Source organism: Aotus nancymaae, unplaced genomic scaffold (genome assembly GCF_030222135.1).
Source record: "Aotus nancymaae isolate 86718 unplaced genomic scaffold, 86718_ANA_hifiasm-v0.15.2.pri h1tg000057l, whole genome shotgun sequence".
In the NCBI taxonomy this organism is placed as follows: domain Eukaryota; kingdom Metazoa; phylum Chordata; class Mammalia; order Primates; family Aotidae; genus Aotus; species Aotus nancymaae.
The window spans coordinates 36,789,316-36,815,972 of record NW_026988471.1 but is presented as its reverse complement, the minus strand read 5'-3'; the positions used below and the strand labels follow the sequence as shown (position 1 = coordinate 36,815,972).

Below are 26,657 nucleotides of genomic sequence, written 5' to 3'. Positions count from 1 at the left end.
GTCAGAACCTCCACTTGTTGTTCCCTCTAATGAAATGTTGTTCCCTTAGACAGCCACATAACTCACAACCTCAATTCCTTCAAGTCTCTGCTCCAATTTCATTTTCTCAATGTGGCCCATCCAGACCATTCTATTTAATACCGCAATCCCCACATCCCCTTCATCTCTAACCTCCCTCATCACACTTGAGTTTTTTTTCCCATAGCATGTATTACCTTCTAACATACTGTATAATTTACTGATCTACTACATGTGCTGTTTGTCAGTATCCTCCCCATTAGAATGCAAGCTCCCTGATGGTAGGTTCATCAACTGATGTATCAAATGCCTAGAACAGCACTATTCACTGAATGTTGCTGAATGGATGATATATAGAGTTGTAGGAACTCAGCAGGCATTCAAAATTGTGAGTGCGTGTAAACTCACACAAACACATATTTATGGTTCAAGATGATGTTCTAAATTTTAATTTTAACTTGGTTTTAAAAAATTAATACTATTGCCCACATTTCATTTTTGCCAGCAAACAATGCAAACAACTTATTTTTATTTTTATTAAATCGGATCCTGCCTGTCCTAAAAAGGTTTTCGGGAAGTATATAAGGATATATAACATAAAGAGAATAAATTAGAAGTAGTGAAAAAAGAGAAAGGCCAAATGTGATCGAAGTCAATATAAAAAAACACGAATTTTAGATAGCTATATCTTTGCTACAAAGGATACAAATGCTCTTCATTTTCTAGCAGCCAATGCAATCAGTTTCACAACTTGCAGCTCTCATTAGATACAAACAAAAATACTAACAAAGCAAGTTCTTAAATTTCTTTCATATGCCTTATTAAGAAGACATTATATGAACTGATCTCCAACTTCTTCAATAACATTCTTTACTAATGGAAACCTTATTCTTCCAATTTCTCAAACCAAAAAACTTGGACGCATCCTTGATGCTTCTCTTTTCTTTCTCCTAAGCAATACCCAGTCTGTTAGCAAATCCTGTTGGTTCTATCTTCAAAATGCATTCAGAATCTGGCCACTTCTTCCTACCTCTCCCCACTACCACCTTGGTCTAAGCCTCCATCATCTCATCTGGATTACTATAATGGCCTTTTATCACATCTCTTTGCTTTTGTCCTTAACCCTTATATTCTATTCTCAACACATTAGCAAGAATAAGATCATGTCAATCCTTTGCTCAAAACTCTCCAACAGATGCCCAAATCGGAGTGAAATCCTAAGCCCTTTCAGGGGTCTACAAGACCTAACATAATCTGGTCCAATACCTCTGACTTTATCTTCTATCACTTTCCTTCTTGCTCACAATATTTCAGAAACTCTAACTTTCTTGATATTCCTTGAACACATTAGTCAAACAGAAAGCAATAACATCAATATCAACAAAAAGGACACCCATGCAATACCCCATCCTAAGGTGCTCAGAATCAAAGATCAAAGGTAGATAAATCCACAAAGATGAGGGAAAACCAGCACAAAAAGGCTGAAAATTCTGAAACCAGAATGCCTCTTCTCCCCAAAAGGATCACAACTCCTTGCCAGCAAGGGAACAAAACTGGATGGAGAATGAGTTTGACGAACTGATAGAAGGTGGGTAATAACCAAAGAAGCCTGTTCTAACTCAATGCAAGGAAGCTAAGAACCTTGATAAAAGGCTACAGTAACTCCTAACTAGAATAACCAGTTTAGAGAAAAACATAAATGACCTGATGGAGCTGAAAAACACAACACTAGAACTTCATGAAGCATACACAAGTATCAACAGCAAAATCGATCAAGGGGAAGAGAGGTTATCAGAGATTGAAGATTAACTTAATAAAATAAAGCATAAAGACAAGATCAGAGGAAAAAGAATGAAAAGGAACGAACAAATCCTCCAAGAAATATGAGACCATGTGAAAAGACCAAACTTACGTTTGATTGATGTATCTGAAAGTGATGGGGAGAATGGAACCAAGTTGGAAAACACACTTCACAATATTATCCAGGAGAACTTCCCCAGCATAGTAAGACAGGCCAATGTTCAAATTCAGCAAATACAGAGAACACCACAAAGATGGTCCTTGAGAGTAACCCCAAGACATAATTGTCAGATTCACCAAGGCTGAAACACACACACAAAAATGTTAACAGCAGCTATACAGAAAGGTCAGGTTACCCACAAAGGGAAGCCCATCAGACTAAGAGCAGATCTCTCTGCAGAAATTCTACAAGCCAGAAGAGAGTGGGGGCCAATATTTAACATTCTTTAAAAAAGAATTTTCAACCCAGAATTTCATATCCAGCCAAACTAAGCTTCATAAGTAAGAAGAAATAAAATCCTTTACAGACAAGCAAATGCTGAGGGATTTGGTCACCACCAGGCCTGACTTACAAGAGCTCCTGAAGGAAGCAGTAAATATGGAAAGGAAAAATTAGTACTAGCCACTGCAAAAACATACCAAAATATACAGACCAATGACACTATGAAGAAACTGTATTAACTAATGTGCAAAATAACCAGCTAGCATCATTATGAGAGAAACAAATTTAGACATAGCAATATTAACCTTAAATGTAAATGGGCTAAATTCCCCAATTAAAAGACACACATTAATCTTAAATGTAAATGAGTTAAATGACCCAATTAAAAGAAACAGACTGGCAAATGGGATAGAGTCAAGACCTATTGGTGTGCTGTATTCAGGAGACCCATCTCATGTGCAAAGACACACACACACACAGGCTCAAAATAAAGGTATGAAGGAATATTTGTCAAGCAAATGGAAAGCCAAAAAAAAAAAAAAAAAAAAAGCAGGGGTTCAATCCTAGTCTCTGACAAAACAGACTTGAAACCAACAAAGATCAAAAAAGACAAAGAAGGGCATTACATAATGGTAAAGAGATCAATGCAACAAGAAGAAGCTAACTATCCTAAACATATATGCTCCCAACACAGGAGCACCAAGATTCATAAAGCAAGTTCTTAGAGACCTACAAAGAGACTTACACTCCCACACAATAACAATGAGAGACTTTAACACCCCACTGTCAATATTAGACAGATCAACAAGACAGAAAATTAACAAGAATATTCAGGTCTTGAACCCAGCTCTGGACCAAGCAGAGCTAATAGACATCTACAGAACTCTCTACCACAAGTCAACAGAATACACATTCTTCCCAGCACCACATAGCACTTATTCTAAAATCAACCACATAATTGGAAGTAAAACACTCCTCAGCAAATGTAAAAGAACAGAAATCACAACAAACAGTCTCTTAGACTACAGTGCAATCAAATTAGAACTCAAAATTAAGAAACTCACTCAAAACTGCACAACTACATGGAAACTGAACAACCTGCTCCTGAATGACTACTGGGTAAATAGCAAAATTAAGGCAGAAGTAAATAAGTTATTTGAAACCAATGAGAACAAAGATACAATGTACCAGAATCTCTAGGAGATAGCTGAGGCAGTGTTTAGGGGGAAATTTATAGCACTAAATGCCCATATGAGAAACTGGGAAAGATCTAAAATCAACACACTAACATCACAATTAAAAGAACTAGAGAAGCAAGAGCAAACAAATCCAAAAGCTAGCAGAAGACAAGAAATAACTAAGGTCAGAGCAGAACTGAAGGAGACAGAGACATAAAAAAAAAACCTTCAAAAATCAATGAATCCAGGAGTGGGTGTTTCGAAAAGATTAACAAAATAGATAGACTGCTAGCCAGACTAATATAGAAGAAAAGAGAGAAGAATCAAATAGACACAATAAAAAATGATAAAAGGGATATCATCACTGATCCCACAGAAATACAAACTACTATCAGAGAATACTATAAACACCTCTATGCAAAAAAACTAGAAAATCCGGAAAAAAAAATGGATTAAATTCCTGAACACATCTACCCTCCCAAGACTAAAGCAGGCAGAAGTAAATCCCTGAATAGACCAATAACAAGTTCTGAAATTGAGGCAGTCATTAATAGCCTACCAACCAAAAAAAAAAAAAACCCCAGGTCCAGATTCACAGCTGAATTCCACCAGAAGTACAAAGAGGAGCTGGTATCATTCCTCTGAAACTATTCCAAACAATAGAAAAAAAGGGACTCCTCCCTAACTCATTTTATGAGGCCGGCATCATTCTGATACTAAAACCTAACAAAGACACAACAAAATAAGAAAATTTCAGGCCAATATCCCTGATGAACATCAATGCAAAAATCCTCAAGAAAATACTGGCAAACTAAATCCAGCAGCACATCAAAAAGCTTATCCACCACAATCAGGTCGGCTTCATCCCTGGGATGCAAGGCTGGCTCAACATACACAAATCAATAAACGTAATCTATTCCATAAACAGAACAAACGACAAAAACCACATGATTGTCTCAATAGATGCAGAAAAGGCCTTCAATAAAATTCAACACCCCTTCATGCTAAAAACACTCAATAAACTAGGTATCAATGGAACATATCTGAAAACAAAAAGAACTATTTATGACAAACCCATGGCCAATATCATACTGAATGGGCAAATGCGAGAATGAGCTCTCTCACCACTCCTATTCAACTGCAATACTGGCCAGTACTGGTAGTTCTGGCCAGGGCAATCAGGCAAGAGAAAGAAAATAAAGTGTACTCAAATAGCAAGAGAGGAAGTCAAATTTTCTCTGTTTGCAGATGACATAATTGTATATTTAGAAAACCTTATCATCTCAGCCCAAAAACTCCTTAAGCTGATAAGCAACTTCAGCAAAGTTTCAGTGTATACAATCAATGTGCAAAAATCACAAGCATTCCTGTAAACCAATACTAGACAGAGAGTCTGAACTCCCATTCACAATTGCTACAAATAGAATAAATACAAGGGATGTGAAGGACCTCTTCAAGGAGAACTACAAACCACTGCTCAAGGAAACATGAGAGGACACAAACAAATGGAAAAACATTCCATGCTCACGGATAGGAAGAATCAATATCATGGAAATGGCCAGACTGCCCAAAGTAATTTAAAGATTCAATGCTATTCCCAACAAGCTACCATTGACTTTCCTCACAGAATTAGAAAAAACTACTTTAAATTTTATATGGAACCAAAAAAGAGCCCATATAGCCAAGACAATCCTAAGCAAAAAGAACAAAGCTGGATGTATCACACTACCTGACTTCAAGCTATACTACAAGGCTACAGTAACCAAAACAGCATGATACTGGTACCAAAACAGACATATAGACCAATGGAACAGAACAGAGGCCTCAGAAATAACATCACACATCTCTAACCATCTGATATTTAACAAACCTGACAAAATAAGCAATGGGGAAAGGATTCCCTGTTTAATAAATGGTGTTGGGAAAACTGGCTAGCCATATGCAGAAAACTGACACTGGATCTCTTTCTTACATCTTATATAAAAATTAACTCAAGATGGATTAAAGATTTAAACATAAGACTTAAAACCATAAAAACCCTAGAAGAAAACCTAGACAATACAATTCAGAATTGAAGATTTAAAAATAAGATTTAAAACCATAAAAAACCCTATAAGAAAACCTAGGCAATACCATTCAGGACATAGGCATGGGCAAAGACTTCATGACTAAAACAACAAAAGCAATTGCAACAAAAGCCAAGATTGACAAATGGAATTTAATTAAAGAGCTTCTGCACAGCAAAAGAAACTATCATCAGAGTGAACAGGCAACCTACAGAACGGGAAAAAAGTTTTGAAATCTATCCATCTGACAAAGGGCTAATATCCAAAATCTGCAAGGAACCAAAAGACATTTACAAGACAAAAACAGACAACCCCATCAAAAGTGGGTGAAGGATATGAACAGACACTTTTCAAAAGAAGACATTCATGCGGCCAACAAACATATGAAAATAAACTCATCATCTTTGGTCATTAGAGAAATGCAAATCAAAACTACAATGAGATACCAGCTCACACCAGTTAGAACAGCAATCATTAAAAACTCAGGATACAACAGATGCTGGAGAGGATGCAGAGAAATAGAAAGGCTTTTACACTGCTGGTGGAAGTGCAAATTAGTTCAACCATTGTGGAAGACAGTGTGGCAATTCCTCAAGGATCTAGAACTAGAAATACCATTTGACCCAGCAATCCCATTACAGGATATATACTCAAAGGAATATAAATATTCTACTGTAAAGACACATATACACATGTTTATTGCAGCGCTATTAACAATAGTGAAGACTTGGAACCAACCCAAATGCCCATCAACGATAGACTGAATAAAGAAAATGTGGCACACACACACCATGGAATACTACGCAGCCATAAAACAGAATGAGTTGATGTTCTTTGCAGGGACACAGATGAAGCCGGAAACCATTATTCTCAGCAAACTAACACAGGAACAGGAAAACAAACACTGCATGTTCTCACTCATAAGTGGGAGCTGACCAATGAGAACACATGGACACAGGGAAGGGAACACCACACACCGGGGCCTGTCAGGGGATGGGGTACAGGGGAGGGGTAGCATTATGACAAATAACCTAACTTAGATGATGGGTTGATGGGTGCAGCAAACCACCATCTACCTACGTAACAAACCTCCACACTCTGCACATGTATCCCAAAACTTAAAGTATAATTTTAAAAAAAAGAAGGAAATGTCCCAAATCAACAACCTAAATCAAAATATTAAGAAACTAGACAAAGAAAAAACTAAACTTAAAGCTAGCAGAAGAGAGAAAATAAGATTAAAGCAGAAATAAACATAGTAGAGAAAAACAATAGAGAAAATCAATGGAACCAAGTTTGTTCTTCAGTATGATCAACAAAATTCATAAACCTTTAGCTGGACTGACTAAGGAAAAAGAGAGTATACTTAAATAAATAAAATAAAAAATGAAAGGGGATATTACTGATTTTATAGAAATAAAAAAGATTATAAGAGAGTAATATGAAGAATTGTGTGCCAGCAAATTGGATAACATAGATAAAATCAACAAATTCCTGGAAATACACAAACTACTAAGACTGAATCAGGAATAAATAAAAATTTGAATAGACCTATAACTAGTAAAAAGATTGAATCAGTAATTAAAAACCTCCCAAAAAGGGAATGCTCAAATGTTTGGTAGCATTTGACTGTGATGCCATATAATTTGAAGAACATCTGAAGAACAATTAACAGCAGTCCTCCTCAAACTCTTCCAAAACATTGCAGAGGAAGAAACACTTCTGAACTCATTCTATGAGGTCAGCATTACCCTGATATCAAAGCTAGACGAATACACTACTAGAAAAGAAAACTAAAAACCAATATCCCTGATGAATACTGACAAAAAAATAATCAACAAAATACCAGCAAACAGAATTCAACAACCTATTAGAAGGATTATATATCACAACCAAGTGGAATTTATTCCAGGAATGCAAGGAAGTTCAATGCAAGGAAGGCCAATGTTATATAGCTGTATTAGTCCGTTTTCAAGCTGTTGACAAAGACATACCAAAGACTGAGAAGAAAAAGAGGTTTGATCGGACTTACAGTTCCACATGGCTGCAGAGGCCTTAGAATCATGGCAGGAGGCGAAAGCCACTTCTTACATGATGGTGGCAAGAAAAAATAAGGAAGAAGCAAAAGTGAAAACTCCAGATCACCCCATCAGATCTCATGAGACTTATTCACTATCATGAGACTAGCATGGGAAAGACTGGCCCCTATGATTTAATTATCCCCCTATCCCTCCTACAACATGTGGGAATTCTGGGAGATACAATTCAAGTTGAGATTTGGGTGGGGACGCAGCCAAACCATATCAATACCACATAAACAAAATGAAGGGAAAAATAACTCATGATCATCTCCATTGATGCAGAAAAGGTATTTCATAAAATTTATCACCTCTTTGGGAAAAAAACATTCAACAAACTAAGAATAAAAAGAAACTGCTTCAACACAATGAAGGCCATATATGAAAAGTCCACAGCTAACATCATACTTAATGGTGAAAGGCTGAAAGATTAGGAACAAGACAAGGGTGCTGTTTATCAATTCTATTGAACTTAGTATTAAAAGTCCCAGCCAGTGCAACTAGGCAAGATGATGAAATAAAAGGCATCCGAATTAGAGAAGAAGAAGCAAAGTTATCCTCTGATCACAGACAACATAATCTTATAGATAGGAAAAAAACCCTAAATATTTCACAAACATACCCAAAATAAGAATTAATAAATTCAGCAAAGTTGCAGGATAGAAAATCAACAAACAAAAATCAGTTGTTTCTATGCATTAACAATGAGCTATCTGGAAAGAAAATCATAAAAATAGTTTCATTTCTAATTGCATCAAAAGTGTAGAATACATAGAAATAAACTTAACTAAGGAGATGAAAAACCTGTACATGGAAAACAACAAAACGCTGCTGAAAGAATTTAAAGAAGATACAAACAGAAATAGAAAGACATCCCATGTTTGCAGATTTGAAAGTTTATAATGTTAAGATATGAATCCTACCCAAAGTAATCTACAGCTTCAATGCAATCCCTCTGAAAATCCCAATGCTACTTTTTATAGAAATAGAAAAATCTATCCTGAAATTCATTTGGAATTTCAACACATTCCAAATGGCCAAGATGTTCTTGAAAAAGAAAAACAAAGTTGGAGGTCTCACACCTCCTGATTTTAAAACTTACTACAAAGCTACAGTAACCAAAACAGTGTGGTACAGTGTGGCATAAAGATAGATGTATAGGCCAGTGAAAGAAAATGGAGAGCCCAGAAGTAAACCACACATGTATGGTCATGACTTTTGACAAAGGTTCCAAGACCATTCAATGGAGAAAGGGTAATCTCTTCAACAAATGGTGTTGAGAAAACTGGGTAGCCACATATAAAGAATGAAGTAAGACCATTACTTAACATCGCACACACAAATTAACTCAAAATGCATCAAAAACATAAATATAAAACCTAAAGCTATAAAATCCATAAAAGAAAACATAGTACAAAAGCTTCACAAGAGTGGATTTGGCAATGATTTATTGGATATGGCACTAAAAGCATAGGCAAAACCAGAAAAAAACTGATAAACTAGACTACCTCAAAACCTAAAACCTCTATGGATCAAAGGACACAATAAACAAGTAAAAAGGCAACCTACACATTGGGAGAAAATATTTGCAAATTATATGTCTGTTAAAGGGTTAATACCTAAAATATATAAAGAACTCCTACAAATCAACAACAACAAAAACAAACAACCTGATTTGAAAAATAGTCAAAGGACCTGAACAGATATTTCTCTAAAGAAGATATACAAATGAGCAGCAGCCACACAAAAAGATGTTCAACGTCAATAATCATTAGGGATATTCAAATAAAAACTACAATGAGATACTACCACATACCCATTAGGATGGCTACTATAACAAAACAAAACAAAATAATATGTGTTGGCAAGGTAGTGGAGAAACTGGAATCCTTCTATACTCTTGGTGCAAATGTAAAATGGTGCGGTCACTGTAAAAAAACAATATGGTGGAAGAGTAGGCAGCCTGAAGATGGCCGAATAGGAACAACTCTGAAGGGCAGTTCCCAGCGAGAACAACGCAGAGGGTGAGTGATCACCACATTTCCAAATGAGTTTTTACTGCCCACAGACCAGGAGATTCCTGGGCTGAAAAGTGCCATGAGTTTCCACTTTGTTTCAGCCGGCGCAGCGGGTCTCCACACAAAAACTCACACACAAAAAAAACTCCACACAAAAAACTCACACAAAAACAAATCTGGGTGGCCATTTCAACTGGTGCTGGAATGCCTCGGAGACAGAGCTGCCCATTCAACTGAAAAAAAAGGGGGCAGAAATGGGGAGCTAGGAGATCTGGCTTGGCGGGTCCCACCCCAACAAAGACCAGCAATCTGATATGCTCTGGATTGAGAGTTTCATAGCAAAAGCAGCTGGACCCTGGATGGTCCAGCTCAGTGTGGGGAAGGGCATCCACCATTACCGAGGCAGTCCACCATTACCAAGGCAGTCCACCATTACTGAGGCAATCAGTCAATTACTGAGGCAGTTTGCCATTACTGAGGCAGTCTACCATTACCGAGGCAGACTGCCATTACCAAGGCAGTTCTAACTATGCCTCTGTAAACAAAATCACAAGGAAGTTCACATAGCAGTTGGGCAGAGCCCATGGCAGCTCAGCAATGCCTCTGCTGGTAGACTGTCATTAGTCTACTTCCTTGCTGGGCAGGCATCTCTGAAAAAAGGCAGCAGCATGTCAGGAACTTGTAAATAAATCCCCACCTTCCCAGGACAGAGCACCCAGTAAAAAAGGCAGTTATGAGTTCCACTGCAGCAGACCTAAATGTACCTACCCAGCAGCTCTGAATGGAACAATGGAGCTCCCAGCTCAGCACTTGAGCTCCTATAAGGGACAGATTGTCTCCTCAAGCAGCTCCCTGACCCCCATATATATAAAGAGACATCTCATCAAGGAGAACTCAGGCTGACACCTGGCGGGTATCCGTCTGGGATGAAGATAACGAAAGAAGAAACTGGCAGCAAACCTTACTGTTCTGCAGCTGCCACAGGTCATCCCCAGGCAAGCAGGGTCTGGAGCAGACCTCCAGCAGTTCTACAGCAGAGGGGCCTGACTGTTAGAAGGAAAACTAAAAAACAGAAAGAAATAACTTCAACATCAACATCAACAAAAAGGATGTCCACTCAGAGATCCCATCTGAAAGTCACCAACTACAAAGACCACAGGTAGATAAATCAACAAAGATAGAAAGAGGCCGGGCGCAGTGGCTCACGCCTATAATCCCAGCACTTTGGGAGGCCGAGACGGGTGGATCATGAGGTCAAGAGATCGAGACCATCCTGGTCAACATGGTGAAAACCCATCTCTACTAAAAATACAAAAATTAGCTGGGCATGGTGGTGCACGCCTGTAGTCCCTGCTACTCGGGAGGCTGAGGCAGGAGAATTGCTTGAACCCAGGAGACGGAGGTTGCAGTGAGCCGAGATTGCACCATTGCACTCCAGCCTGGGTAACAAGAGCGAAACTCCGTCTCAAAAAAAAAAAAAAAAAAAGATAGAAACCAGCCCAAAATGGATGAAAACACCCAAAACCAGAACGCCTCTCCTCCCCAAGGAATCACAACTCCTCACCAGCAAGGGAACAAGGCTGGATGGAGAATGAGTGTGATGAATTGACAGAAACAGGCTTCAGAAAGTGGGTAATAAGAAACTTCTCTGAGCTAAAAGAACATGTTCTAACCCAATGCAAAGAAACTAAGAACCTTGAAAAAAGGTTTGACAAAATGCTAACGAGAATAAAGAGCTTAGAGAAGAACATAAATGACTTGATGGAGCCGAAAAACACAACACGAGAACTTCACAACACATACACAAGTTTCAATAGCTGAATTGACCAAGCAGAAGAAAGGATATCGGAGATTGAAGATTAACTCAATGAAATAAAACGAGAAGCCCAGATTAGAGAAAAAAGAGTGAAAAGAAATGAACAAAGCCTCCAAGAAATACGAGATTACGTGAAAAGACCTAATCTACGTTTGATAGGCATATCTGAATGTGACAGAGAGAATGAATCCAAGCTGGAAAACACTCTTCAGGATATTATTCAGGAGAACTTCCCCAACCTAGCAAGCCAGGCCAACATTCAAGTTGAGCAAATACAGAGAACACCACAAAGATATTCCTCAACAAGAGCAACCCCCAAGACACATAATTGTCAGGGTTGAAATGAAGGAAAAAATGCTAAGGGCAGCCAGATAGAAAAGTTGGGTTACCCACAAAGGGAAGCCCATCAGATTCACAGTGGATCTTTCGGCAGAAACCCTACAAGCCAGAAGAGAGTGGGGGCCAATATTCAACATCCTTAAAGAAAAGGACTTTCAACCTAGAATTTCATATCTAGCTAAACTAAGCTTCATAAGCAAAGGAGAAATAGAATCCTTTACAAACAAGCAATGGCTGAGAGATTTCGTCACCACCAGGCCTGCCTTACAAGAGCTCCTGAAAGAAGCACTAAACATAGAAAGGAACAACCAGTACCAAATTGTAAACAGCATCTACACAATGAAGAAAATGTGTCAACTAATGGTCAAAACATCCAGGTAGCATCAAAATGGCAGGATGAAATTCACACATAACAATATTAACCTTAAATGTAAATGGGCTAAATGCCCCAATCAAAAGACACAGACTGGCAAATTGGATAAAAAGTCAAAACCCACTGGTGTGCTGTATCCAGGAAACCCAGCTCATGTGCAAGGACACACACAGGCTCAAAATAAGGGGATGGAGGAAGATTTACCAAGCAAATGGAGAGCAAAAAAAAGGAGTTACAATCCTAGTCTCTGATAAAATAGACTCTTTAAACCAACAAAGATCAAAAGAGACAAAAAAGGGCATTACATAACGGTAAAAGGATCAATTCAACAAGAAGAGCTAATGATCCTAAATATATATGCACCCAATACAGGAGCACCCAGATACATAAAGCAGTTCTTAATGACCTACAAAGAGGTTAAGACTCCCACACAATAATAGTGGGAGATTTTAACACTCCACTGTCAGTATTAGACAGATCAACGAGATAGAAAATTAACAAGGATATCCAGGAGTTGAACTCAGATCTGGACCAAGCAAACCTAATAGACATCTACAGAACTTTCCACCCTAAATCCACAGAATATACATTCTTCTCAGCACCACATTGCACCTACTCTAAAACTGACCACATAATTGGAAGTAAATCACTCCTCAGAAAATTCAAAAGAATGGAAATCATAACAGTCTCTCAGACCACAGTGCAATCAAAATAGAACTCAGGATTCAGAAACTAACTCAGAACCACACAACTTCATGGAAACTGAACAACTGGCTCTTGAATGTTGACTGGATAAACAATGAAATGAAGGCAGAAATAAAGATGTTCCTCAAAACCATCAAGAATGAAGACACCACCTACCAGAATCTCTGGGACACATTTAAAGCAGTGTCTAGAGGAAAATTTATAGCAATAAATGCCCACATGAGAAGCAAGGAAAGATCTAAAATCGACACATTATCATGAAGATTGAAAGAGCTAGAGGAGCAAGACCAAAAAAACTCAAAAGCTAGCAGAAGACAAGAAGTAACTAAGATCAGAGCAGAACTGAAGGAGACAGAGACACAAAAAACCCTTCAAAAAATCAATAAATCCAGGAGCTCGGCTTTTTAAAAGATCAACAAAATTGACCACTAGCAAGATTAATAAAAAAGAAAAGAGAGAAGAATCAAATAGAAGCAATAAAAAATGATAAAGGGGATATCACCACAGATTACATAGAAATACAAACTACCATCAGAACTTACTACAAACAACTCTAAGCAGATAAACCAGTAAACCTGAAAGAAATGGATAAATTCCTGGACACTTGCATCCTCACAAGCCTTAACCAAGAAGAAGTCGAAACCCTGAATAGACCAATAACAAGGGCTGAAGTTGAGGCAGCAATTAATAGCCTACCAACCAAAAAAAGCCTAGGTCCAGATGGGTTCACAACTGAATTCCACCAGACATACAAAAAGAAGCTGGTACCACTTCTTCTGAAACTCTTCCAAACAATCCAAAAAGAGGGAACCCGTCCCAAATCATTTTATGAGACCAACATCATCCTGATACCAAAACACAGCAGAGACTCAACAGAAAAAGAAAACTACAGGCCAATATCCATGATAAACATCAATGCTAAAATCTTCAATAAAATACTGGCAAGCCGATTGCAACAGCACATCAAAAAGCTTATCCATCATGAACAACTAGGCTTCATCCCAGGGATGCAAGGCTGATTCAACATACGCCAATCTATAAACGTAATCCACCACATAAACAGAACCAAAGACAAAAATCACATGATTATCTCAATTGATGCAGAGAAGGCCTTTGACAAAATTCAACAGCCTTTTATGCTAAAAACTCTCAATAAATTAGATATTGACAGAATGTATCTCAAAATAATAAAAGCTATTAACGACAAACCCACAGCAAATATCATACTGAATGGGCAAAAACTGGAAGCATTCCCTTTGAAATCTGGTACTAGACAAGGATGTCCTCTCTCACCACTCCTATTCAATATAGTATTGGAAGTTCTAGCCAGAGCAATCAGGCAAGAAAAAGAGATAAAGGGTATTCGATTAGGAAAGGAGGAAGTCAAATTGTCTCTATTTGCAGATGACATGATTGTACATTTAGAAGACCCCATCGTCTCAGCCCCAAATCTCCTGAAACTGATAAGCAACTTCAACAAAGTCTCAGGATACAAAATCAATATGCAAAAATCTCAAGCATTCCTATACGCCAATAACAGACTTAAAGAGAGCCAAATCAAGAACAAATTGCATTCACAATTGCTACAAAGAGAATAAAATACCTAGGAATACAACTAACAAAGAATGTAAAGGACCTCTTCAAGGAGAACTGCAAACCACTGCTCAAGGAAATAAGAGAGGACACAAACAGATGGAGAAACATTCCATGCTCATGGTTAGGAAGAATGAATATCATGAAAATGGCCATACTGCTCAAAGTAATTTATAGATTCAATGCTATTCCCATCAAGCTACCTATGATCTTCTTCACAGAACTGAAAAAATCACCTTAAACTTCATATAGAACCAAAAGAGAGCCCACATAGCCAGGTATAACCCACATACCTGACTTCAAATGCTACTACAAGGCTACAGTAATCAAAACAGCATGGTACTGGTACCAAAACAGGGATATTGACCAATGGAACAGAACAGAGGCCTCGGAAGCAACGCCACACATCTACAACCATCTGATCTTTGACAAACCTGACAAAAACAAGCAAAGGGGAAAGGATTCCCTGTTTAATAAATGGTGTTGGGAAAACTGGCTAGCCATGTGCAGAAAGCAGAAACTGGACTGCTTCCTGACACCTTACACTAAAATTATCTCCAGATGGATTAAAGATTTAAACATAAGAGTTAACACCATAAAAACCCTAGAAGAAAACCTAGGCAAAACCATTCAGGACATAGGCATAGGCAAAGACTTCAAGACTAAAATACCAAAAGCATTGGCAACAAAAGCCAGAATAGACAAATGGGACCTAATTAAACTCCAGAGCTTCTGCACAGCAAAAGAAACAGTCATTAGAGTCAATCAGCAACCAACAGAATGGGAAAAATTTTTTGCAATCTACTCATCTGACAAAGGGCTAATAACCAGAATCTTCAAAGAACTAAAACAGTTTTACAAGAAAAAAACAAACAAGCCCATTCAAAAGTGGGCGAAGGATATTAACAGATACTTTTCAAAAGAAGACATATATGAGGCCAACAAACATGAAAAAATGCTCATCATCACTGGTCATTAGAGAAATGCAAATCAAAACTACATTGAGATACCATCTCATGCCAGTTAGAATGGCAATCATTAAAAAATCTGCAGACAACAGATGCTGGAGAGGATGTGGAGAAACAGGAACACTTTTACACTGTTGGTGGGAGTATAAATTAGTTCAACCATTGTGGAAGACAGTGTAGCGATTCCTCTAGGACCTAGAAATAGAAATTCCATTTGACCCACCAATCCCATTACTGGGTATATAGCCAAAGGATTATAAATCGTTCTAGTATAAGGACACATGCACACGAATGTTCATTGCAGCACAGTTTACAATAGCAAAGACCTGGAACCAACCCAAATGCCCATCGATGATAGACTGGACAGGGAAAATGTGGCACACATACATTATGGAATACTATGCAGCCATAAAAAACGATGAGTTCGTATCCTTTGTAGGGACGTGGATGAACCTGGAAACCATTATTCTTAGCAAACTGACACAAGAACAGAAAATCAAACACCACATGTTCTCACTCATAGGCAGGTGTTGAACAATGAGAACACATGGACACAGGGAGGGGAGCATCACACACTGAGGTCTGTGGGGGCAAGCTAGGGGAGGGACAGCGGGGGGTGGGAAGTTGGGGAGGGATAACATGGGGAGACATGCCACATATAGGTGATGGGGAGGAAGGCAGCAAACCACATTGCCATGTATGTACTTATGCAATGGTCCTGCATGTTCTTCACATGTACCCCAAAACCTAAAACACAATAAAATATATTTTTAAAAAAGCATACTATTTCTATTGATTAGAGTATCATAAAAGAAGATACTACACTCTCAGAAATGTATTACTTTTAGAACGTCCATACATCGAGGGTTGATGTTATTTTCAGATAACAAAAGTATTACAATAGTCACTCAGAAATCTGAGATTAGCCCATCTTTAAGCAGTAAATCTGAAAAAAAGCTTGAAACAAAATTATCTTTGACTTCCATAGTCCAATAACATCAGTAAACTAACTTTCAAAAGTAAAGCAATTAAATTTATACCGAAATGTAGGAATCATTTTCAGAGAATGCAGTGAAGCTTGGTGAGGAAAGGGAAGTTTATGAGCAGTGAATTCTACAGACTATGAAGATGACTGGTGGGAAAACCATTTGAGGTGCCCTTCTAAGAGAGGGTAAAGTCTGAGGAGACCTTATTTTAGGAATTTCAAAAAGTGAAGATCTATCTTCATCTTCAAAGGAGCCTGAAGTTACTTCGCTTTCCAATGGGATAAAGCAATCAGAATCTTTATAAGATTAAGAAATTCCAGCTTTATGGAGGAATGACAAAGTTCCACTTTGAGAGGGATGCTGTTGAATCATGACTGGAGAATGATCTGTGCTGTAACTTTCAGAATCAGGAAGAAGGAAATCTTTTAAATCTTTACTTAATTGGCCCCTTTGTTGAATATCAGTGGCAATTCCATTTTGTTGATCACTTGCAAGAGAAAAGAAGGATGATGCGCTTTGTTGATAGGAGGCTCTATCAATACTGTTCCGAAAGGCTGGAGAAGTGGTGTTTATTTCAAAATTCTTAAAATTTTTAGTGCTATATTCAGGAGCAGAGACGGTTATATGTTTTTGAGCATCATTATTACTTGAGGTTTTAAAAAAGATTTCGATTTCATTTAGATTAAACACACTCTGGCCACTTGCTTGAGGATCAAAAAAAATCACACTTTTCTAACAGGAAACTATACTTAGTTTACGGGATGAGAAACGGCTTCTGTGGGACATAAGTCTACTAAAATGGTCTGAGGAAGATTTTAAATCAGTGAAGCTTCTGTCTTCTTCAGAATCAAAGTTAGCTCTACTTTGCTGCCAGTAAGAGGAAGCATTTCCTTTTTGAAATCTAGCAAATAAAGAACACCTTTCAGAGAAAGATGGACTTTAGATAGAGACGATAACCTTCTACTTGCTTTGGCTGAATTGACTTTATGTGTCACAGGGGAATAAGATGTTTCATGACCAAGAGATACATTTGGTTGTAAAATAGAAGAAGCTCCATGATGCCGGGCATTTGTAATAACTTGATCTTCTGGACAACATCGTTGGAAGCTCTGGTCCTCTTTGCAGCAGCTAGAGTGAGAAAAGGGTCAAATGAGGAAAAAAATAGGGAGCAGAGTGGAGACCTGCCAAGCCTCCTGAAGACTAATATCCACCTTTTGGTGGCCACCAATTGGTATTGTTTCCACATCAATACGGAAACAGCAGGGAATAAGAAGAATAGGGGAGCTAAAGTTAATGGTCACAAAGAGGTACCCAAAAGAACGCATAAGTCTAAAAGGTTATCTCTACCTATGCAGTTCCTACTCACACTATTAAACCTTAGGAAGAGAAGTTGAAAAAATCAGGGAAGCAGGTAGAAAGAAAGATCAGGGGAAACGTGCGAGATTCCCAAAGGAAAAGATAGAACTGGTTTTAAAGGTAATAAACCAGAATATCTGCTTGAGACTACTAAACTACTGTATTTAAAGGAGTTAAGGAGAATAAACTTATACTCTGTTGACTCATTGTATTTTAAAATAGTAACCATGGATGAAGCAGAATCTCTCTGGGGAGAATGTTTTAAGTGAATATCCAGATAGTCCAGTATATCCAGTTATCATGGAAAACTAAAGGAAGCACTAAAGCTTGGTTTATGAATATTTTCATGTGTTTTTAGCACATGTTAAAGTTTTTTTTCTAAGGCTTACCTTAAGCATTTTCCCATTTTGAATTTAATCCAAAGTAAGTCTCTCTCTTCCCTTCTAGGCCATCATCATTAAGCCATAAAATGCCCTGTGTAGGTGGAACAGGTCAGAAGACTGAATGCTCAAACTGCAATATGGAATTAACATGGCAACAACATACGAGTGTGATAACAGAGACTCTAAAATCTTGTGACGTCAGTTTAGAATAGAATTGCTCTGTAGCTAACCTTTCTCAACAGTTGGAATTCACATGGCTGTGGAATGTGTTTTTACCTTCACTGTTCGAGGAGTTAGCCAATAAATCCAGGGGTGGGAAAACAGCTGGATGAGGACAATAACATATATGACACCTGTACAATCCTTAATTTGGACCATCTCTCTCACCAGCTGCCTTCCACATCCCCGTCCTACTAACTCATTCTTCTTTCACTTGAATATTCTTTACGTCAGATTTTTGCATCCTCCAGTGATTCGGAAAAGCAACTGTTAGAGACTTTGGCCTAAAGGTACATTGAGAAGGGAAAAAAAGTTTAATAAGTAGCAAATGTCATTGTTCCCACAAATGAAACAAGACTCATCCACGATGGCAATAAAGTATGCCATCTGATTGCTTGGGCCATTTGCACAGATCATGGGGATATGCTATGCCACTATTTAGCACTCCTCAGAACAACTGATACTCACCTAAACACTACGTTAACAGAGTTATTAGAAAAGAAACACTGTCCTTTCTTATCCAAATCAATTTGGGCTATTGTCCCCATAACAGGTATATGTGTATGTGTATAGTTACCTATGACATGAAACACCACCTCAAATACTTTTATTTACTGTGAAATCTCCTGATCCTAAATATTACTACTACCTCTAGCCTTTGCTTCCTTTCTAACACCCTACTGCAGGAAATTCTTGAACAAATTCCTTTTTAAGAGACCCAAAGCCTCTAATGTTCACCATATGACGGTCGGATTTGTGATTTGATTTTACTCTATATGCAAGCTAATAAATTAATTTCTTACTGGGTCATGGATGTTGGCAGAAGACATGACATTACTGGGTTAGAGACAGAAGACAGAAGACTTATGTTACTTATGACACAGCAAAGCAGCATGATCATGAGGACATTTACATTGGTTCTGTTTTGTCACATATTGCCACAGGGGCAATGCAGAGGATTCAAGAAGACTTGCATTCACAGTGGATTGTGTTACAGAAAAGAACACTGAGCTTAGATGGTCTACCACTTCTACAGCAAGCAGTAAGCAAATCTGCTAAACCTGGTCTCGGTCCTGAAGGGAAACAGTAACTCATTCTTCAAGGTTGCTCACCACAACCCTGAAAATGGCCCACATAAAGAGTGATCAGGGCCTTATATGCTTGGCTCATGTAACAAGATGTCTGGGAGCACAAGAAGCCCAAGAAGGACTGTTTGTCTCTGTAACAATCTATTACATTTTCCCTCTCTTGTGAGATTACTGTCTTTTGTTCCTAAGCCACACTAAGATCTGATTATCATTTTCCAAAAGGATCTCTTTTGCACTTTGCAAGAACAGAATATGTAATGCTTATAAAGTTCCTATAAGAAATTTTTCTTTGCAAAATTGGGCCAGCTTGTTGTTTAACACTGCCACCAATGTCCTCTAAAAGAAGCATCTGCTTACTGAACTACCCAAAGGAAATAATTATTTATGACTAGATCTAAAAACTGTCAATCATTGCTACTCAGTGGAGGTAATAAAGAGGTCAGATCACTCCCCTGACTCTATTCAAGCAAATCTACGATTATCCAGACATAAAAGAAGGGGTTTGGGTGTGTGTGTATTTGGGGGATGAGGAAGAAGATCCAGATCTGCTCAGACATCAGAAAATAAATCTCATACCAGTACAGGTAATATCTAGAAGCTGTTTAATATTGTTCTAGACGAAGAACTTATCTCTCTAACTGTCCTCAAACTGCATCCTTTTGGCTTATTTTTAAGAGAACCAAAATTAGACTTAGCCCAAAAGCAAATAGTAACCCCTTATAATAACAAGCATCTAAAACATGTTCTTCCATCAATTCATTCCCAATTCTCTTTTATCATGCCCTGTGGCCACCCAACCATCCTCCTTTTCTACTACAGCTACTCTATTCTCACCAAGGTCAAGAGTCCATCATTATACTCACTATACCCAATGAAACTTTTGTTTATCTGTAACCATAATCGCCACTCATTAAACCCACAATTTCATCACGATCGCTCAGGTGGATGTTAGAAACTCTTCTAGAACAAAGCTTCTCAAACGTTAGGGAGTGTAAAAGTCATCCAACAGAGCTTGTTAAAATGCAGATTCCTGAGCACTACTCCCAGACATCCTGATTCACTATGTCTGGGATATGTCCTGAGAATGTGCATTTCCCACACTCTCACAGGCTAGATGGGATGCTGATGTTGCTGGTCCACAGACCACTGTTTGAGTAGCTCTGTTCCTGAACATATGGGTCACGACAATCCCGAATCAAGACAGAAGCGTCTTCTGAGGTACCTCACAGCAGCTGCCTATCTAAGCTGGAGTCTAGAAAAGACAGTGAGTAATACTAGGACTGAATGCCCTCCAATAAAAATCTATTGGTTATTATATTTATAGATTTAATGCTAACAGGGACACTGATGAGGAAGATAACAAAATGTAGAGAAGAGCTTACCCTCTTCCAAGCTAATACTTACTCCTTTACTAGGGGGCAGCAATGCTACTTTATATTGTCAGTTTCCATGTTACCAGATACTATCTTGAGCTTAATACAGTTTCTCTAGAGTCTGCAAGTGATACTATTCTTTCTTCGACATGTTACCCCAATACCTGAGGTGTACTGCTGCTAAAAGGGTCAGGTGACACCACCTTGTTTCATAGTTTATTTCCTTTGCTTTGTTTCTGATATTTTTTAAAAAGGCCCCTTTCCTGCATTTTTACTCTTGCCCTCTGTATTGGCTTCTTCCCTGTAGCCCATAAATATGCTCAAGTATCTCTCAGGTGAAAACAAACACAAAAAATAAAACATAAAACATACGTTCTCTGAAACTGATACCCCTTCTTAATTATACATCCTCCTTCCATCTAAAGTCAAGTTCCTTGAAATAAGCGTCTGCCCTTCTGGTGTCCACATCTTTACCTCTCTTTTATTTGTCCAGGCCTAGATCAGGTTTCTGTACTTATAATCACCCAGCAACTGATCCTGAAAGGTTTCTCAATAAATGACCTCCTAAGTCTCAAATCTGGCAAACACAGTTCAGTCCCTATTTTACCTGACCAAATACATTAGAAGTGAAAGGCTACTGTTATACGTATTTTTCTAGTTCAGGGGTTGGCAAACTATACCCTGGGGCCCAATCTACCAGCTACTTGTTTTTGTAAATAAATTTTTATTGGAATGCAGCCATACCCATATTGCCTATGGCTGCTTTCACACTACAATGGCAGAGTTAAATATTTGAGATAGAGATCGTATGGTCCTCAGAGTCTAAAATTCTTTTTTTTTTTGAGATTGGCTTTTTAAAATTGTGTTTTCAATGAGAAGTTCGTCATCTGTTTACAAAATAACCCTTGAAAAATCCAAGGAGTACAGATACTATAAAACAAAGCAAACTCCAGTTATAAGACACTACATATATCATGCAAAAACAACAGTTTCAGTTCCAGGTTATGAAAACTAAAATTAAAAAATCACTACACAGAAAAGGTCCAAGTTTTCAGCATGGCAAAACTTGGGTGTAGTTACACAAAACATTTAATAAACGGAATTGTTTTCCCCTATGCGTAAACAAAATGACAAGACTAAGTCTGTGCCTGGTGATTTCAATCTAACTCTGAAGCTGCACAAAATATGCAGACACCTTACATACTTCACCTGTTAGCATGACCATCTCTTTTTCTTAGGTGGTAGGGGGAAGGGCAAGGTGAATGTGCAGATGTGGGGAGTAGAAATATTGCATACTAGACATTATAAAGTCACAGTGAAAAGAAAGCCTCAATTAATGCATACCCTAAGGGGGAAAAGACTAGACTCCAACTTCGGAAAGTTAATTTAGAAGAATAGGGAGAGAGTTTAATTGCAGTTTAACATGAAAAGTGTATATATAATAGAATGGAGCACAATGAATGATTTATGAAATATACAGCTTAAAATTCTGACAGAAGAAGTTTGCCAACTCCTATTCCAGTACATTTAATACATCTGACCATTTCCTTCTAATTTATAAAGTAATTCATTATTTAAAAGAATTTATTAGGCCGGGCGCGGTGGCTCAAGCCTGTAATCCCAGCACTTTGGGAGGCCGAGGCGGGTGGATCACGAGGTCAAGAGATCGAGACCATCCTGGTCAACATTGTGAAACCCCGTCTCTACTAATACAAAAAAAAAATTAGCTGGGCATGGTGTCGCGTGCCTGTAATCCCAACTACTCAGGAAGCTGAGGCAGGAGAATTGCCTGAACCCAGGAGGCGGAGGTTGCGGTGAGCCGAGATCGCGCCATTGCACTCCAGCCTGGGTAACGAGAGCGAAACTCCGTCTCAAAAAAAAAAAAAAAAAGGAATTTATTTTAGACAGTGCAAAGCAACTTGATTATCTTAACTTTCATTATCATCTAAAAAAACATGAGACATGCATTATCAACCACATTTTAAGATAAATAAATTGAGGTTTGGAGAAGTTACACAGCTAAAGGCTGAATCAGGATTCATGCTTGGGTCAGAATGATTCTAAAACTTGTGGCTTTTACCACTATTCTGGAATTCTTGTCCTCTCTTGGTTTCTGTGACACCTTTGTCCGCTGGTTCACTGCTCACTTCATTGACCTGTCATCTCTCTTCTTTTGCAGGCTCATTCACCTCTGTCCATTCCTTCATTACTGGTTCCAGAAAGCTATATACTCCACTCTCTTCTCTTTTCCCATGCTATACCTTGTGGTTGTGCAATGGCATCTGTTCCCACAGCATCCAGCTTCATAATCATACCAGTGGGATGCCCAGAACGTGAACAACTTTCCAGGGAGAAATGCTTCTCAGCCTTTAGCAGTTCCTTCATCGGTAGCATGTGGATGGCTGCTCATGCTGGCAGTGGCTTCAATCTCTTAGCAAGTCCTGCTCAGGAAGGTCTAGCATCTGGCTGCAGGATAGAAAGGTGCTTGGCACTTATTGCTTTGTTCTTGGCCCTTAGGGTTCTAGTTTTAACTAGTTAAAAGACCAAGAGCATCACTCTTTAACATCCTGCTAGTTTTTTTTTTAATCTGTTTTACTTGCAAGACTTTGCTTTGTTTCCTGCTAGATCCCCCAGAGTTCAGACAGTGCCTACCACAGAGAAGACACTCACATTGAATGAATAAGGGGACTTCATTTGTTAATGTCAACTTTTCTTTTTTAAAAAGAAATTCATAGAAGAAATCTAAATGGCAAATGAATGATGAAAAGTTCAATCTCACTAGTGTTCAGGGAAATTGAAAAATAATTAGTTACCATTTCGTCTCCATCAGGATGGCTAAAATTAAAAAGTCTGACAATATAAGAATTTGTATGGGAAGATAAGAATTCTCATACACTGCTCATAGGATGGTAACTTGGTACACTTTAAGGAATAATTTAGCAATATATAGTAACAATATAGTCTATAACTCAGCACTTCAAATGTATACTTCCAAGAAATTCTTCCACATATTCCTAAGAAATTATGAAGGAAGGTGTTCAATAAGAGCAAAAACATGAGGATTCCCAGGCTGGCAGCAGAGCAGTCCGAAGTTGATCTGGAACACTTGAGCTTGGTGGGAGGAGGGGGTCTGCCATTACTGAGGCTTGAGTAGGCAGTTTTTCCCTCACAATGTAAACAAAGCCAATTGGAAGTTTGAACTGGGTGGAGCCCACCAAAGGGCCATAAAGCCACTGTAGCCAGACTACCTCTCCAGATTCCTATTCTCTGGGGACAGCATCTCTGAAACAAAGACAGCAGCCCCAGTCAGGGGCTTATAGATAAAATTCCAATTTGCCGGAACAGAACATGAGGGGGAAGGGGGAGCTATGGGCACAGCTTCAGCAGACTTAAACATTTTGCCTGTGGCTCTGAAGAGAGCAGCAGATCTCCCAGCACAGCATTCGAGCTCTGCTAAGGGACAGACTGTCTCCTCAAGTGGGTCCCTGATCCCCATACCTCCTGACAGGGAGACACCTCCCAGCAGGGGTTGACAGACACCTCATACAGGAGAGTACCGGCTGGTATCTGGAGAGTGCTCCTCTGGGAAGAGGCTTCTAGAGGAAGGAGCAGGAAGCAATCTTTGCTGTTCTGCAGCCTCCACTAGTGATATCCAGGCAAATAGGGTCTGGAGTGGAACCCCAGCAAACTCCAGCAGACCTGAAGAAGAGGGCCCAGACTGTTAGAAGGAAAATAACAAACAGAAAGCAATAGCATCAACATCAACAAAAAGGATGACCACCAAAAAACTCCATCTGAAGGTCAACAACAGCAAAGACTAAAGGTAAATAAATCCACAAAGATGAGTAAAAACCAGTGCAAAAAGGCTGAAAATTCCAAAAACCAGAATGACTCTTCTCTCCAAAGGATCACAATTCCTCACCATCAAGGGAACAAAACTAGACGGAGAATGAGTTTGACGAACTGACAGAAGTAGGCTTCAGAAGGTGAGTAATATCAAACTCCCAAGCTAAAGAAGCATGTTTTAACCCAATGCAAGGAGCTAAGAACCTTGATAAAAGGTTAGAGGAATTGCTAACTAGAATAATCAGTTTAGAGAAGAACATAAATGATCTGATGGAGCTGAAAAACACAGCAAGAGAACTTCATGAAGCATATACAAGTATCAATAGCCAAATCAATCAAGCAGAAGAAATGGTATCAGAGATTGAAGATCAACTTAATAAAATAAAGCGTGAAGACAAGATTAGAGAAAGAAGAATTAAAAGGAATGAACAAAGCCTCCAAGAAACATAAGATTATGTAAAAAGACCAAACCTACGTTTGATTGGTGTACCTGAACGTGACGGGGAGAATGGAACCAAGTTGGAAAACACACTTCACAAGATTATCCAGGAAAACTCCAACATAGCAAGACAGGCCAATGTTCAGGAAATACAGAGAACATCACAAAGATACTTCTCAAGAAGAGCAACCCCAAGACACAATTGTGAGATTCATCAAGGTTGAAAAGAAGGAAAAAATGTTAAGGGCAGCAAGAGAGAAAGGACAGATTACACACAAAGGGAAGCCCATCAGACTAACAGCAGATCTGCAGAAACTGCAAGCCAGAAGAGAGTGGGGGCCAACATTTAACATTCTTAAAGAAAAGAATTTTCAATCCAGAATTTCATATCCAGCCAAACTAAGCTTCATAAGCGAAGGAGAAATAAAATCCTTTGCAGAAAAGCAAATGCTGAGGGGATTTTGTCACCACCAGGAATGCCTTACAAGAACTCCTGAAGTAAGCACTAAATACGGAAAGGAAAAACCAGTACCAGCCACTGCACAAACAAACCAAAATATAAAGACCATTGACTCTATGAAGTAACTGCATCAACTAATGGGCAAAATAACCAGCTAGCATCATAATGAAAGGATCAAATTCACACACAGCAATATTAACCTTAAATGTAAATGGGTTAAATGTTCCAATTAAAAGGCACAGACTGGCATATTGGATAACGAGTCAAGACCCATTGATGTGTTATATTCAGGAGACCCATCTCACATGCACATATAGGCTCAAAATAAAGGGATGGAGGAATATTTATCAAGCAAATGGAAAGAAAACAACAACAACAACAACAACAAACTGGGATGGCAATCCTAGTCACTGATAAAACAGACTTGAAACCAACAAAGATAAAAAAAGACAAAGAAGGGCATTACATAGTGGTAAAAAAATCAACCACATAATTGGAAGTAAAGCACTCCTCAGCAAATGCAAAAGAACAGAATCATAACAACAGTCTCTCAGACCACAGTGCAATCAAATTAGAACCAGTACTTAAGAAACTCACTCAAAACTCACTGCACAACTACATGGAAACTGAACAACCTGCTCCTGAATGACTACTGGGTAAATAATGAAATTAAGGCAGAAATAAAGATGCTTTTTGAAACCAATGAGAACAAAGACACAGTGCCCAGAGTCTCTGGGACACAGCTAAAGCAGTGTTTAGGGGCAAATTTATAGCACTAAATGCCCACAGGAGAAAGCAAGAAAGATCTAACATCACAATTAAAAGAACTAGCAAACACATTCAAAAGCTAGCAGAAGACAAGAAATAACTAAGATCAGAGCAGAACTGAAGGAGATAGAGACATGAAAAACCATTCAGGAGCTGGTTTTTTGAAAAGATTAACAAAATAGACCACTAGCCAGACTAATAAAGAAGAAAAGAGAAGAATCAAATAGACACGATGAAAAATAATAAAGAGGAGATCACCACTTATGCCACAGAAATAAAAACTACCATCAGAGAATACTATAAACACCTCTATGCAAATAAACTAGAAAATCTAGAAGAAATGGA

The 26,657-nt window shown here is 38.4% G+C and overlaps 1 protein-coding gene and 1 pseudogene across 3 annotated transcripts in view; both read right to left on the bottom strand.

The window, feature by feature from the left end:
- The window catches only part of LOC105733180 (regulator of microtubule dynamics protein 2), a 75,328-nt gene that overhangs the window by 37,230 nt on the left and 11,441 nt on the right, over positions 1–26,657 (bottom strand). The gene's annotated exons all lie outside the window — the stretch shown is intronic.
- LOC110569037 (uncharacterized) lies at positions 16,492–18,142 on the bottom strand (annotated as a pseudogene).